The 14,712-nt window shown below is 46.4% G+C and overlaps 1 pseudogene; it reads right to left on the bottom strand.

Annotated features, from left to right (window-relative positions):
- The window catches only part of LOC119273353, a 22,474-nt pseudogene extending 18,230 nt beyond the window's left edge, over positions 1 to 4,244 (bottom strand).
- Positions 4,245 to 14,712: the final 10,468 nt, after the last annotated feature.

The following is a 14,712-nucleotide window of genomic DNA, read 5'->3' as shown; positions in this document are numbered from 1 at the left end:
CCGGCCCCACCTGCCATTGACACTAACCAGCCTCAGTCACTGACCAGTGGACCCCACTGGTCAGGTTTGACCACCAGCAGCGTCTGTTGACCTGCTGACGTCATAGTGACGCAATGCTGACGCCATAATTCATTTTCTGGAATTATTTTAATTCTAAATATTCAGGAAAATTCAGAAAATGCCTAAAACTTCTAAAATTCATAGAAATTCAACCGTAGCTCCAAATTAAATAAATTATATATGAAAAATTATCAGAAAAATTCAAGGAATCCATCTGTACCATTTTCATGCATGTTAGAACAACTTATAGCTGCTGTTTAGCACAAATCATATAAAGGGCATTTAAGTAATCACATATGGAGTTTGAATTTGAATTTTAGATTCAAACCAACTCCATTTAATCTGGTTTTAGTTGCATTAGCCCAACACACATTCATTTTGCCATGTCATGATCATGCATCATATTGTGCATTGCATTGATTGTGTTCCCTTCTGTGTTGCCGGTATTTGTCCCCTCTCGATAGACGTGATACCGATGATGTGATCGTTGACACTGATGAAGACTCAATGTTATCTTCAGAAGTGCCAGGCAAGCAAAACCCCCTTGTTCATTCCGATACAACCCTACTCTCTCGCTCCTGCTCTCTTTTACTGCATTAGGACAACACCGATTCATCTGTTACTTGCTGCGGTAGCTGAACCCCCTTTATCCTTTGCATGACCTGTCATTGCCACAGTAAATAGATGAAACCCACTAGCATGAGTAGGAGTTGTTTGAGCCCTGTTGTGCCTACTCATTCATGCTTGTTTGTCATGCCTGCTACTGCTTAGAGTTGAGTCAGGTCTGATTCATCGGGGATGAATCAGAGGCGTGTGAACCTGTCCTACTGTGTGTGAGCTAAGTGTGTGAACACGATTTGGTAAAGGTAGCGGTGAGAGGCCATGTAGGAGTACATGGTGGGTTGTCTCATTGCAGCCGTCCTCAGGAACTGAGTTCTGTGTTTGTGATCCATGATTCAGCAACTACCACGCATTGGGCCCGAAACCAATGGACCCTCTCGGCTTCTTAATCACCCTTGTCCTCTGTCCAGGAGTTGCAAGTAGTTTCTGGTGTTTGTAGTATGCTGGAGGCCGTGCGCAGCGCTGACCGTAGGGGTGGGCTGTGATGCGGTAGGCATGTGGCACGGTGTACCGGGCGCCCGTTTGGTGTCTCGGGAACCCTGTTCACATCGTTTGGGGCTGTGAGCGAAACTCCGGCCGGATCTCCTCATGGATGGAACCCGAATAGGCGATAAACCTGGACTAGAGACTTAGGTGTTTAGGTAGGCCGTGGCCGACACCCACGTTGGGCTTCCGCTTGAAGGTTGCCGAGTACATGTCGTGTAAACGGCGGTAAGTGGTGAGAGCGTGTGTGAAGAAGTACACCCCTGCAGGGTTAACATCATCTATTCGAATAGCCGTGTCCGCGGAAAAGGACTTCTGGGTTGCTTATATCAGTTCATAGACAAGTGAAAGTGGATACTTTAAAATGCGCAAGATAAGCGTGAGTGCTATGGATGGCGTTCTCGTAGGGAGACGGGAGCGGATCCATAGTGGTGTATTGATATGGTGAATATGTGGACTCGTGTGCGCCACCTCAAAAGAGTCGCTTGCAGTCGTAGTTTAGGATAGCCACCGAGTCAAAGCTGGCTTGCTGCAGTCAAACCCCTCCACCCCCTTTGTTGATAATGATGCATATGTAGATAATTCTGATGTAAGTCTTGCTGGGTACATTTGTACTCACATTTGCCTATTTTATGTTTTTGCAGAGAGACTTCAGTCTCACTAGTATTTCCGCATGGTCTTCGACGTTTAGCTTGTTACCTCAGCTACGATCTTGTGCCTCGGCAGAAATTGGTAGATAGTCAGGCTTCTCAGCCTTTTTCATTTATAGATGTCTGTACTCAGACATGATAGCTTCCGCGTGTGCTTTGATTTGTATGCTCTGATTGTTGGGTCATGAGACCCATGATTGTAATATCGCGCTCCTCGGAGCCTATTGAATAAATTACTTGAGTCATAGAGTCATGTTGTGATGACATGTTGTATTTGCACATATCGAGCATATTGTGTGTATGTTATTGAAATGCTTGGTATGTGTGGGATCTGACCATCTAGTTGTTTATCTTTAGTAGCCTCTCTTACGGGGAAATGTCTCCTAGTGTTTCCACCGAGCCCTGGTAGCTTGCTACTGCTCCGGAACACTTAGGCTGGCCGGCATGTGTCCTTCTTTGTTCCTGTGTCTGTCCCTTCGGGGAAATGTCACGCGATGAATACCGGAGTCCTGTTAGCCCGCTACAGCCCGGTTCACCGGAGTCCTGCTAGCCCAGAGCTACAGCCTGGATTCACTCGCTGATGACCGACACGTTCGATGCTGGGTCATGGATGCCTGTCCCTGTAAGTCTGTGCCGCTTTGGGTTTACGACTAGCCATGTCAGCCCGGGCTCCTTATCATATGGATGCTAGCGACACTGTCATATACGTGTGCCAAAAGGCGCAAACGGTCCCGGGCAAAGGTAAGGCGACACCCGTGGGAATACCGTGCGTGAGGCCGCAAAGTGATATGAGGTGTTACATGCTAGATCGATGTGGCATTGAGTCGTGGTCCTGACAGGTTGGATGATGCGGGGGTGGTGCATGGTGGAGCAGGGTCCGCGACGGGACCGGGAGCACGCGAGCCAAATTGTGGGGTGGGGCGCGGTGGTGATGCGGTTGCCGTTGCTGCCCCGGGAACCCGTGGGGCTGGTGCAGGAGTGGTGGGGTAACGGACAGGCGGTGGGGCATGATTGCTGGCTGCGGTGTTCAGGGGCGGAAACGAAGTGGAGGGGCGTGATCCGAGGGAGGCAGGCCGGGCGGGGATAGGATCTTCTGTGGCGCCGGATCCGGGACACTGAGAGAAGGGAAAAACATTTTCATCAAAGGTAACATTGCAAGATAGTATTATTTTCCGCGTGGCTAAGTCGAAGCACCGGTAGCCCTTTTGCTCTCGGGGGTACCCAAGGAAGATGCAACGTGTCGAACGGGGAGAGAGCTTGTGGCGAGCTGTGGCAGAGATGTTGGGAAAACAGAGGCACCCAAAGGTCCGAAGATGATCATATGTGGGATGTGCGCCATAGAGGAGAAAATAGGGGTGAAATGGTGTATGGCGCGGGACGGACGAATGTTGAGGAGGGTGGTGGCAGTATGTAATGCTTCAACCCAAAAGGCAGGGGGCAGAGCTGCTTGCAAGAGCAAGGTGCGAGTTACATCGTTGGTGGTACAGAGGTGGTGTTCGACTTTACTATTTTGTGGAGAAGTATGTGGGCACGTCAGACGTAAAGAGACGCCGTGCGAAGAGAAGTAGTCGCGTAGGGAGGTAGTAAGGAACTCGCCACCATTGTCACATTGCACACACCGGATGAGCACGCCGAATTGGGTGATAATAAAATGAAAGAAGCGAAGTAAAATGGCACACGTTTCAGATTTTGCACGCAACGGAGAAGTCCAGGAAAAATGTGTGTAATCATCGATAATGACAAGATAATACTTATAGCCGGAGTAGCTCATGACTGGAGATGTCCAAACATCACAATGGATTAAATGAAAGGGGGCAGTAGTGTAGGAGGTGGAGGTGGCAAAGGGGAGGCGTGTATGCTTGCCCATTTGACACACACTACAGAGATGGGGAGGGCGGACATCATTATTATAGGTGGTAAGAAAATCTAAAGAAAAACGGGAAAAAGTAGAAGAACTAGGGTGCCCAAGCCGCCTATGCCATAGATCGGACGTGGAGATGACGAATGCTTGCGTGGTGGTGGCGCCTTTATTTCCGGAGAAGGGGTACAGATCGCCATCACTGTTGACCCTCAGGAGCTCCTCCTTGGTGGCTAGATCCTTCACGGAAAATCCAAGGGGGTCAAATTCCACGGCACACAAATTATCACGAGTAAACTTACGAATGGAGATGAGATTCTTGATAATATTAGGAGACAAGAGGATATGGCGAAGGTAAAAGGGTTTAGGAGGGAGATGAGAAGTACCAATAGCAAGCACAGGGAGCCGAGAGCCATTACCGACAATTATGTGACGAGTGTAAGGCGCTAATAAGGGACGAAACGAGGACAAGGTACCTGGATCGCCGGCGACATGGACGCATCACCTGTGTCCATAATCCACTCGGCGTTCGGCGGGAAGGCAGTGCCGTAGCTGGGAGCCGCGTGGTACATGGCCGAAGCATCCCAGTTGGGAGGAGCCGCAGCGTAGGGAGCGGGAGGAGGCGGCGCCGGCAGGTTGGAGAAGATCAGCGGGTAGGCCTGCGTGGGAACGCCTGGACGCGGACCAAGCACGCCCGCCGAGTTCGGCGGGATCCAGGGCGCACGTGGTGGAGGGAAGGGCGCCCCAACGGGCGCGAAGTAGCCCAGCCACGGGGTAGCACCAGCACCGCGACCAGGAGGAGCGTCGCCACGGCCACGGCCACGCCCACGACCGCATCAAAGACCTCCACGCCCATGGTTGGCCCCGAGCTGTCCGCCGCGCCCGCCCCCGCCGTTGGGAGCATGATCGCCACGGTCGCCGCCATGATCACCGCGGTCGCCGCCACGTGTACCGCCACGATCTTCGGGGCCGCGCTCGTCGTTCTGGACGGTAAGCACCTGGGAGCCCCGCCGCGCGTGCGCTTGTCCATAGAGAGCTCAGCGAGGACGAGGCGTGAGTGCGGTTGCTGGAAGGAGGGGAGACGGAGCGTGGCCTGGATGATGGCGGCCTGCATGACGAACTTTGGTCCCAGCCCGTCCAGCTCCTACAAGGTCAGAGTGCCGTTCGTTACTGGTTCACGGACGTCGGCGAGGGCGGCAGCGATGCCCTAGAGGCGGCGGCAGTAGTCGTTGACGCTGAGGTCGCCGTGCATCATCGCCCGGAACTCCTGGCCGAGATGCATCGCGTGCTTGGCCTCGTTGGCGAGGAAGTACTCATGGATCCTTGTCCATATGGTGAAGGCGGTGGAGCCGGGAGGAGCGATGATGTCGAGGAGATCCCCCTCGATGGTGGTGAAGAACCGGAGGACGACGGTGTTGTCGTCGTCGCGCCACGCCTGGTCAGCCACCCAGTGGGCCGAGCCCTCCCGCATGTGGTCCTCTGCATGGTAGCGCGCGAGGAGGAGGGTGATGTAGTTTCGCCAGCGCTGGAAGTTAGTGCCGTTCAGGGCGAGGATGAAGTCGACGACACCAGAGACGCTGGCCGGCAGGGTTGGAGATGAGCCGGAGGAGGAAGAAGGCGCAGTGGGATTGGGTGGGAGGGTAGTAAGAGGCAGAGTGGAGGAGGGGTTCTCGGTAGAGACCGGAGCGCGAGGGCGCGCTTCAGCGCTTGTGTCGGTAGGGAGATCCGCAGCGGCGGCCGCGGCCGCGGCGCCCATGGCGGCATCGACAGAGTCGGCATCGGCCTAGGGAGAAGGAGGAGGGGAAACCATCGCTCTGATTACCAAACTGAGCTGTGAACTCTCACACTGTATTGCCATAGCTGAGTGCTGTTACATATAGATCGAGACCCCTACATGCAGGGCACGTCTTGTGGAGGTGGCGATGGACTAGGAGAGTCCTGAAGACTAGGCCTAACTAGTTACAACAGACTAAGAGATAAACATCAACTACTAGAGTACATGTACAATGAATGTGACCGTTTCAACAACTTGATCCTTGGAGGGAATAAACCGTATCTCAAGTTTCTTTGCTGCAACCCTCTCTCGCACAAAGTGAAAATAAGGTTCTATGTGCTTTGTTCTTGCATGAAACACCGGGTTTGCAAACAAATATGTTGCACCCAAATTATCACACCATAAGCATGAGATACGATTATTTTTAACCCCCAATTCTCCGAGAAGTGATTGAACCCAAATAACTTCAGCAGTTGCATTAGCCAAGGATTTATACTCAGCCTCTCTGCTTGAACGTGACACGGTGGCTTGTTTTCTAGCACTCCAAGAAATAAGATTGGACCCAAAGAATATTGCAAAACCTCTGGTTGATCTTCTCTCATCACTACATCCTGCCCAGTCAACATCAGAAAATGCATTCACAAGAGTGGAATTAGAACATTTGAAATGAAGTCCTATTCCCATAGTATGCTTTACATATCTTACAATCCGCTTGACAGTTGTCCAATGTGCAGAAGTAGGTGCATGTAGATATTGACAAACCTTGTTGACAGCAAATGAGATATCCGGATGTGTGAGACTTAAATATTTCAATGCTCCCACGGTACTCCTATACCTTGTACTTTCTTCCTCTTGAAGTGGCTCTCCTTCATATGCTAAAAGTTTTTCTGAAGAAGACAAAGGTGTAGGTACTGGCTTACAATGTTTCATTCCCATACGAGACAGAAGTTCAGTGATGTATTTCTCCTGTTTTAACATAATGCCATCTTGAGTTTTCTTGACTTCAATACCTAGGAAGAAGTGCAAATCACCTAGGTCCTTTAAGGCAAACTCTGAACTCAGGTCATGCAGAAGAGCATTAGTGGCATTTTGTGAAGAACATGCAAATATGATATCATCAACATATATAAGCAAGAAAATAACCACTCCTGCCTTGTTACAAATAAACAAGGATGTATCAGCCTTTGAAGCAATGAAGCTAAGAGATTTCAATTGTAAGCTTAGTCTGGAATACCATGCTCTAGGTGCTTGTTTCAATCCATAGAGTGCTTTATCAAGTTTGCAAAAGTGTGGGAATTTCTTACTTTCATACCCAGGTGGCTGTCTCATGAACACTTCCTCTTCCAGAACACCATGCAAAAACGCGTTCTGTACATCTAGCCGTCTTAGGCTCCATCCTCTGGATACAGTAATGGCTAGCACAAGTCTGATAGTTGCAGCTTTCAAAACAGGACTAAAGGTGTCCTCATAATCAATGCCATAACATTGCTTGAAGCCCTTTTCAACCAAACGTGCCTTATACTTGTCATTGGAGCCATCTGCCTTCTTTTTAATTCTGTATACCCATTTGCAATCAATTATATTTTTACCTTTCTGATTTGGTACAAGATGCCAGATTTTGTTTCTCATCAGTGCAGAATATTCCTCATCCATTGCCTTCTTCCATTTGGGATCATCAAGTGCACTACTCACAGTTGTTGGCTCTCCTGAAATACACAACATGCCATATGGTATAGTTCCATCCGTTCTTATTTTTGGATTTCGTATACCTTTTTGTAGTCTAGTCTTGATTCTTAGAGACGCCACAGATTGGACTGCAGGTGCACTCGCCACAGTCGATCCGGGAGAATCAGGCACTGACGCAGAAAATCTGGCGCAACCTGCACAGGGGATCCTGTGGCCACCGGTGAGGCCGCCGCTCCTGCAGGCACGCGAGAAGTAACCGCGTGGCGTGTCACAGAGGATCTGCCGCCCGACCATGGCTGCTTGCGCACGCGGGGCGAGGACGATTCGGTCCCGCTGCTGTCCCCACCTGTCGATGACGCGGCGCCATGGGAGTGGCTGGCCCGTGAGCCGAAGCTGTTGCTGGTGGGAGCGCTATCCAAGGGGGATTCGGTCACGCGATCCAAGGACTACGCGCGTGCAGGCGTACCAGGCGCCGCCGGATCGTCTTAGTTGTCCGTGGCAGGCTCGTCTCCTTCTTCAGCATGAAATATAAGATCATTTTGAGCTAGATTTTCGAGATTTTGATCATTTTGAGCTCCGTTTTCTCCAGGGACCTCCACAGGCATAAGAGTAGGACCAGTACCAGCAGCAATATCATCACATTGGTTAGTACAATCATCGCCCCCATGATCAAAAGACCGAAGATGTGTAGGAAGAAGAAGAATTTCTTTGCGAAGGAGGGCACCGGCATTGGGATGAAGCGATGCAAAAGGAAACACAGACTCATCAAAAACAACATCTCTAGATATGTAGACCCTAACAGTAGGAACATCAAGACATTTAACCCCTTTATGCATAGGGCTATAGTCTAAAAAGACACATCTTTTAGAGCGGAAAGCGAGTTTGCGTGTTGTGTAGGGTCTGAGATTGGGCCAACATGCACACCCAAAAACACGAAGAGATGTGTAGTTTGGTGTAACACCAAGGAGACGTGTAATAGGTGTGTCAAGTTTGATAACTTTGCTTGGAAGCAAATTGATGAGGTATGTGGTAGTTAAAAAGGCTTCATCCCAAAACTTAAGTGGCATGGATGCATTTGCTAGCAGTGCTAGTCCCATGTCAAAAATGTGACGATGTTTTCTCTCAGCGGAACCATTCTGTTGGTGAGCATGAGGACAAGAGACATGATGTGAGATGCCAAGCTTTTGGAAAAAATAGTTCAACTTTTAATACTCACCACTCCAGTCGGTTTGCATAGCAATGATTTTGGAGTTGAGTTTGCGCTCAACAAGATTTTAAAAATTAATAAAGACTTGGAATACATCAGATCTTTTTTTCAACAAATAAATCCAAGTAAACTTCCTATAATCATCAATGAATCTTACATAGTAGGAAAATCTCCCAACTGAATTAGGGGCTGGTCCCCATACATCTGAAAAGATGAGTTGTAATGGAGAAGTAGATGCACTAATAGAAATAGGGTAAGGCAATTGATGACTTTTAGCTTGTTGACACGGATCAGAAACTGACTCAACACTAGGCTCATAAGAGAGTTTATTTTTGCTAAGAATATATTTAACTATGACTGAAGATGGATGACCCAAACGATTGTGCCACCTTGATGAAGAAGGCTTGGTGACAATATTTGCTTGTTTATCTGACCGTCCTCATCGTTTCACTCTTGAAGATGATGATGATATGAGTGGGTAGAGACCTCCCACGCACCGTCCTCTAAGAATGATTCTCCTTGTTTCCAAGTCCTTAACCAAGAAAAAATAAGGATAGAATTCTATGAGAACATTGTTATGAAGAGTGAAACGATGGACAGAAACAAGATTTTTGGAAGTTTCTGGAACATGCAAGACATCTTTCAAGTGCAAATTTTTCATGGGATTTTTAACGATTGAACTACCAATATGTGTAATATTCATACCAGAACTGCTTGCCGTGCGAATTTGGTCACCTCCATTGTACTTCTCCCGCATCGTCAACTTGTCAAGTTCACCCGTGATGTGATTTGTTGCTGCACTGTCGGCATACCAATTTGTGTCAACACCATAGGAGACTGCATGCGCCTCCTTTTCTTCTTGATCATTTTCTTCATAGTGCCACCAACAGACACGTGCACCCCCTGGATGATGCTTGAGACATATCTGACACTCTAGGAAGTCATGTTGCTGCTCACGCACCTGCTGTTGTTGCTGCTGCCGAGGGCGTCCTCTGAAGCCGCCGCCGCCATTGGAGGGAGAAGGCTGGCGGTCACCGCGGTCACCACTACAGCCGCACCCCCTTCCTCTTCGCCCGCGATAGGATCTGCCATGGGACGGGCCACGGCCCTTATAGACTGCATTAGCGGATGTATGAAACCCGCCTGAAGACGAGGCGCCCAACATCTCCATCCTTTGATCAAAGGCAGAGATCTGAGCAAAGAGATCATCGGCGGTGATGTTGTTCTTGACAGCACCGATCGCCGCCACCACGGAGTCGTAGTTGCGGTCCAGACCTGCAAGTATGTAGTCCACCATCTCCAGATCAGAGACGGGGCGGCCAACAACAGCTAGTTCATCCCGAGACCCTTCACCTTCGCCATGTATGCTGAACTAGACATGGTGCCTTTCTTGGTGTTGGTGATCGCAATCCTAAGATTGGTAATCCGAGACTGCGATTGTGAGGCGAAGAGGTTGTTGATCGTTGTCCAGAGCTCGAAGGTGGAGTCCCTCCCGACGACCTGCAAGGATGTCAGGAGACATGGAGTTGAGTAGATATGACAGGACCTGTTGATCTTTGGCGATCCAAGGTCCATACAAAGGATTAGGCTCTTGGGTCGTGGTTTTGTCCGCCTTTGTGACCTCCACCGTCTTGGGCGGAGCGGCGTCGGAGTTGTCCAGAAGCCAAGTAACCTGCGCACCTCGCAGGGCTGGGAGAACCTGCGTCTTCCAGAGGATGAAGTTCCCTCTCGCAAGTTTTCCGACGGAGGCAAACCAAGGTTCAGGGCGACGCCGGCTGACGAAGCCATGACCGCGATCGCGGATATGATCTAGGGTTTTGTTTCTGGTTTGTGGCTAGATGTATGGAAGAGGGGCTCTGATGACCATGTAAGATTATGAAGCGTTCCTACTCCCTCGAGGGAAGCCGCACTACAAGAAATATGTCAACTTATGACCTTCTGTCAGTGACCCTCGAAGAATTGGTCATAAATTTATGATCACTTTAGACCAATTGGTCAAAAGATGTTTAGGGGGCTCCAAACCCTAAACCATTGCGACCATTTTGGTCAGAAAGGTCGTAATTTACTTACACGAAATGGTCACAAAGCAAACAGTGCTAGTCCTCTGCCTTATTTCTAGTTGTTAATGACCAATATAGATGGTCATAGCCTTGTAGATTGTTGTGGGTTGTAATGACTAGGCGCCATCTCATCAGTTTTGCCTATGTGTCATGTCCATGTGGCAGTTTTTGCCCTAGGTTGCGAAGCAACCTATATTTCTATCATTCCCAAAATTCCCAAAAAAATCTCATAAATTCTTTGGGGCATATCTTCATAAAATATGTAAAAATCCTTCCTTGCCTAGTTCAAAACTAATTCAAGAATATTCATTTTCCTATTCTGTTCACAACAACACTTTATGAAGGAAGTGCTATTTATATATTCTTAATTGCCCTCGGAATTTTTGGGCACTCTTTCCTATCCAAATCATTACCGCATGACAAAATTCAGCTCCATTTGCCTAGCAAATCTTCCTCGGCAAATTTCCAAAGTTTTTGTCCACCTAGAAGCATTGTGAAGGAAGTACCTTTTTTATATCTCTAAATGACATGAAATTTATACGGTTCCTTCATATGCCCAAATTATCACCCTCCTCCAAATTGCAGCTCAGTCAAGTCATCTATGTGAGCCCAGGTTCAATTTATATTTTATGGCCAAATTGGCACGTTGCAAAGCAAGTGTTATATAGACCCCTCCTATTACCCTCAAACTTTTCGGGCACTCTTCCATACCCAAATCATTGCCACATGATAATATTCAGCTCAATTTTCCTAGTAAATCTTTCTCAGGAAATTTCCAAAGTTTCTACCTCAAGAGAAGCTTTGTGAAGTAAGTACTAGCTAGGCTTACCCAAATGATTTGAAAATTTACCAGTGCATGACCATACTTAAGTAACTTACATACACCAATTTTGAGCTCATTTCATTCATCCAATCTCTCTCACTAGTTTTCCCAAGTTTCTATCCATAGAAGAGCATTGTGAAGGAAGTACTACTTTGGCATGTACAAATGGTATCAATTTTCTGCAATGCTTTCCTATGCCAAAATAACCATCCTCCACAAAATTTCAGCTCACTCCATTCATTATTTTGAGCCCAGCTTCAACATTCATATTTTTGTGCAGCGTGGTACTTTGCAAAGCAAGTACCACCTAGGATCCTCCTTTTGAGCTAAAAATTTGTGAAGACATTCTTCTTAGTAGATGATCATCCTCAGCCAAAACACACGCCCATTGGCCATGTGCATTTCCCGTACCGTTAATCAAACACTTGGTTGCTAATTCATGTTTGAGCATCGATCGGTCTCCTCGTGAGAATCTTATGTTCTAATTTTCTTCCTAGCACCAACCTGGGAAGTGCCCAACCCACTAGACATGCCTAGGCCACCCAGAACACATGGCAACATTACGGTCACGCGGTGACCACGCGACGGGCATGCGAGTTTACGCGCTCTAGAGTTGGGGCCCTCGGCCACCGCCCAAACCTCGACGTATCGCCACCAAACCATGTATTTATGATTAAATAGGTCCTTATGTAACTAGAAATGATTTTTGGAAAAAATAAATAACAAACTATGAGGCAGCTGCAGTTCAAATTTGACCCGCATCCAACTGAATCGGCGGAAATTTGTCTTTTTCACGAGAGGTGAATCAAATTTTTTTACTCCCAACCATTTTGTCAATTGTTCATTAAATATGGCCTAGTATTTTATAAAAATGATTTGGTCCAATTTTGCAACAATTATTTGGTAGTTCCTTCACAAAAAAACCTCCTTTCGGGCACTCGAAAAATGGAAAATGGTTTTTTCGTCCAACGAAAATGAAAACTTCCTTAGGCAACATTGCTTGCCATTCCAATATGAACCCTTGTGCACAATATGAGATCATTTGAACAAACTATGCCATGAATGTGGCCATAAGATTGATCATTTGGCTTGAAAGCCATTGATCTCCACACGTGATAGCTCGTTTCTGAGAACACTTTTTTAAAATAATTGCCGTATTACAAGTTTGTTATTTTTCCTGGGAACTTGGTCACATATAATGACACAATGCGAAGGTTTCCCAATGTTTTGATTTTGTTGAATTTTTTATGCCCATTTCAAAATGTGGTCAAAACGGCGGGAATGACGGTTCCTAGCTAGTGGTTAAATCTTGGAATTTTTTTGGTGTTTCTATGATTAAATAGATACCTATTTACCTAGAAATGATTTTTGGAAAAAATAAAGAGCAAACTATGAGGCAGCTGCAGTTCAAATTTGACCCGCTTCCAACTGAATCGATGGGAATTTATCTTTTTCACCAGAGGTGGATCAAAATTTTTGACACCCAACCATTTTCTCAATTGTGCATTTAATATGGTCTAGTATTTTAGAAAATTGATTAGGTCCAATTTTGCAACAAATATATGGTAGGTCCTTCACAAAAAAAAACTCATTTCAGGCACTCAGAAAATGGAAAATGGTTTTTTCGTCCAAAGAAAATGAAAACTTCCTTAGGCAACATTGTTTGCCATTCCAATATGCACCCTTGTGCATAATATGAGATCATTTGAACAAACTATGCCATGAATGTGGCCATAAGATTGATCATTTGGCTTGAAAGCTATGAATCTTCACACTTGATAGCTCATTTCTGAGAACACTTTTTTAAAATAATTACCGTATTACAAGTTTATTATTTTTCCTGGAAACTTGGTCACATATAATGACACAATGCGAAGGTTTTCCAATTTTTTGATTTTTTTGAATTTTTTATGCCCGTTTCAAAATGCGGTCAAAACGGCGGGCTTGACCGTTCCTAGCTAGTGGTTGAATCCTGGAAAACTTTTGGTGTTTCTCTGATTAAATAGATATTTACATACCTAGAAATGATTTTTGGAAAAAATAAATAGCAAACTATGAGGCAGCTGCAGTTCAAATTTGACCCGCTTCCAGCTGAATCGGCGGGAATTTGTCTTTTTCACCAGAGGTGGATCAAAACTTTTGACACCCAACCATTTTGTTAATTGTGCATTAAATATGTCCTAATATTTTATAAAAATGATTTGGTACAATTTTGCAACAAATATATGGTAGGTCCTTCACAAAAAAACCTCATTTGGAGCACTCGAAAAATGGAAAATGAATTTTCCGTGCAACGAAAATGAAAACTTTCTTAGGCAACATTGTTTGCCATTCCAATATGCACCCTTGTGCACAATATGAGATCATTTGAACAAACTATGCCATGAATGTGGCCATAAGATTGATCATTTGGCTTGAAAGCCATTGATCTCCACACGTGATAGCTCGTTTCTGAGAACACTTTTTAAAAATAATTGTCGTATTACAAGTTTATTATTTTTCCTGGAAACTTGGTCACATATGATAACACAATGCGAAGGTTTTCCATTTTTTTGATTTTTTTTTAATTTTTTATGCCCGTTTCAAAATGCGGTGAAAACGGTGGTTTTTGGTGTTTCTCTGATAAAACAGATACTTATGTACCTAGAAATGATTTTTGGAAAAAATAAAGAGCAAACTAGAAGGCAGCTACAGTTCAAATTTGACCCGCTTCCAGCTGAATCGGCGAAAATTTGTCTTTTTCATGAGAGGTGGGTCAAAACTTTTTACACCCAACCATTTGGTCAATTGTGCATGAAATATGGCCTAGTATTTTAGAAAAATGATTCGGTCCAATTTTGCAACAAATATATTATAGGTTCTTCACAAAAAAACCTCCTTTTGAGCACTCGAAAAATGGAAAATGGTTTTTTCGTCCAAAGAAAATGAAAACTCCCTTTGTCAATATTGTTTGCCATTCCAAGATGCAAACTTGTGCGAAATAGGAATCATTTGAACAAATATTTGATAGGACTTTCACAAAAATACTCATTTTGAGCACTGAAAAATGGAATGAATTTTTTTATCTTGAATCGATCACGACCAATTTATATTGGTCATAAGGTCATCAAATGGTTTGCTGCGTTCTGATTGGACCATGAGCATATCACGCGGATCACGCATCAACCACGGTCGGATGCTTCCGGATCCAAGGCCCAAACCCACCCGAGCTGAAACCCTAGGTATGCCCTCATGGACATTTTCCACTCACCCCCCGCCTCCATTCTTTCTTTCTTTCTCTCCCTCCCACCTCAGATCCTCTCCCCTCTCCCGCGTGCAGCGAACCCTAGCCCCTCTCTCCCCCGCACACCACTCCTCCTCCCTTCCAGATCACAGCCGCCACCTCCTCCTTTCTAGATCGCCACCGCCATCGTCCTTCCCTCTCCGCCTCGCCTCTGTCTCCCACCGTCTCCCCTCTCCCTCCCTCAGATCCGCCGTCGTCCGCCTCCGC

This window comes from Triticum dicoccoides, chromosome 3A (assembly GCF_002162155.2).
Source record: "Triticum dicoccoides isolate Atlit2015 ecotype Zavitan chromosome 3A, WEW_v2.0, whole genome shotgun sequence".
Lineage (NCBI taxonomy): Eukaryota > Viridiplantae > Streptophyta > Magnoliopsida > Poales > Poaceae > Triticum > Triticum dicoccoides.
The sequence above is the reverse complement of the archived record's forward strand: the minus strand, read 5'-3'. Positions and strand labels throughout refer to the sequence as shown.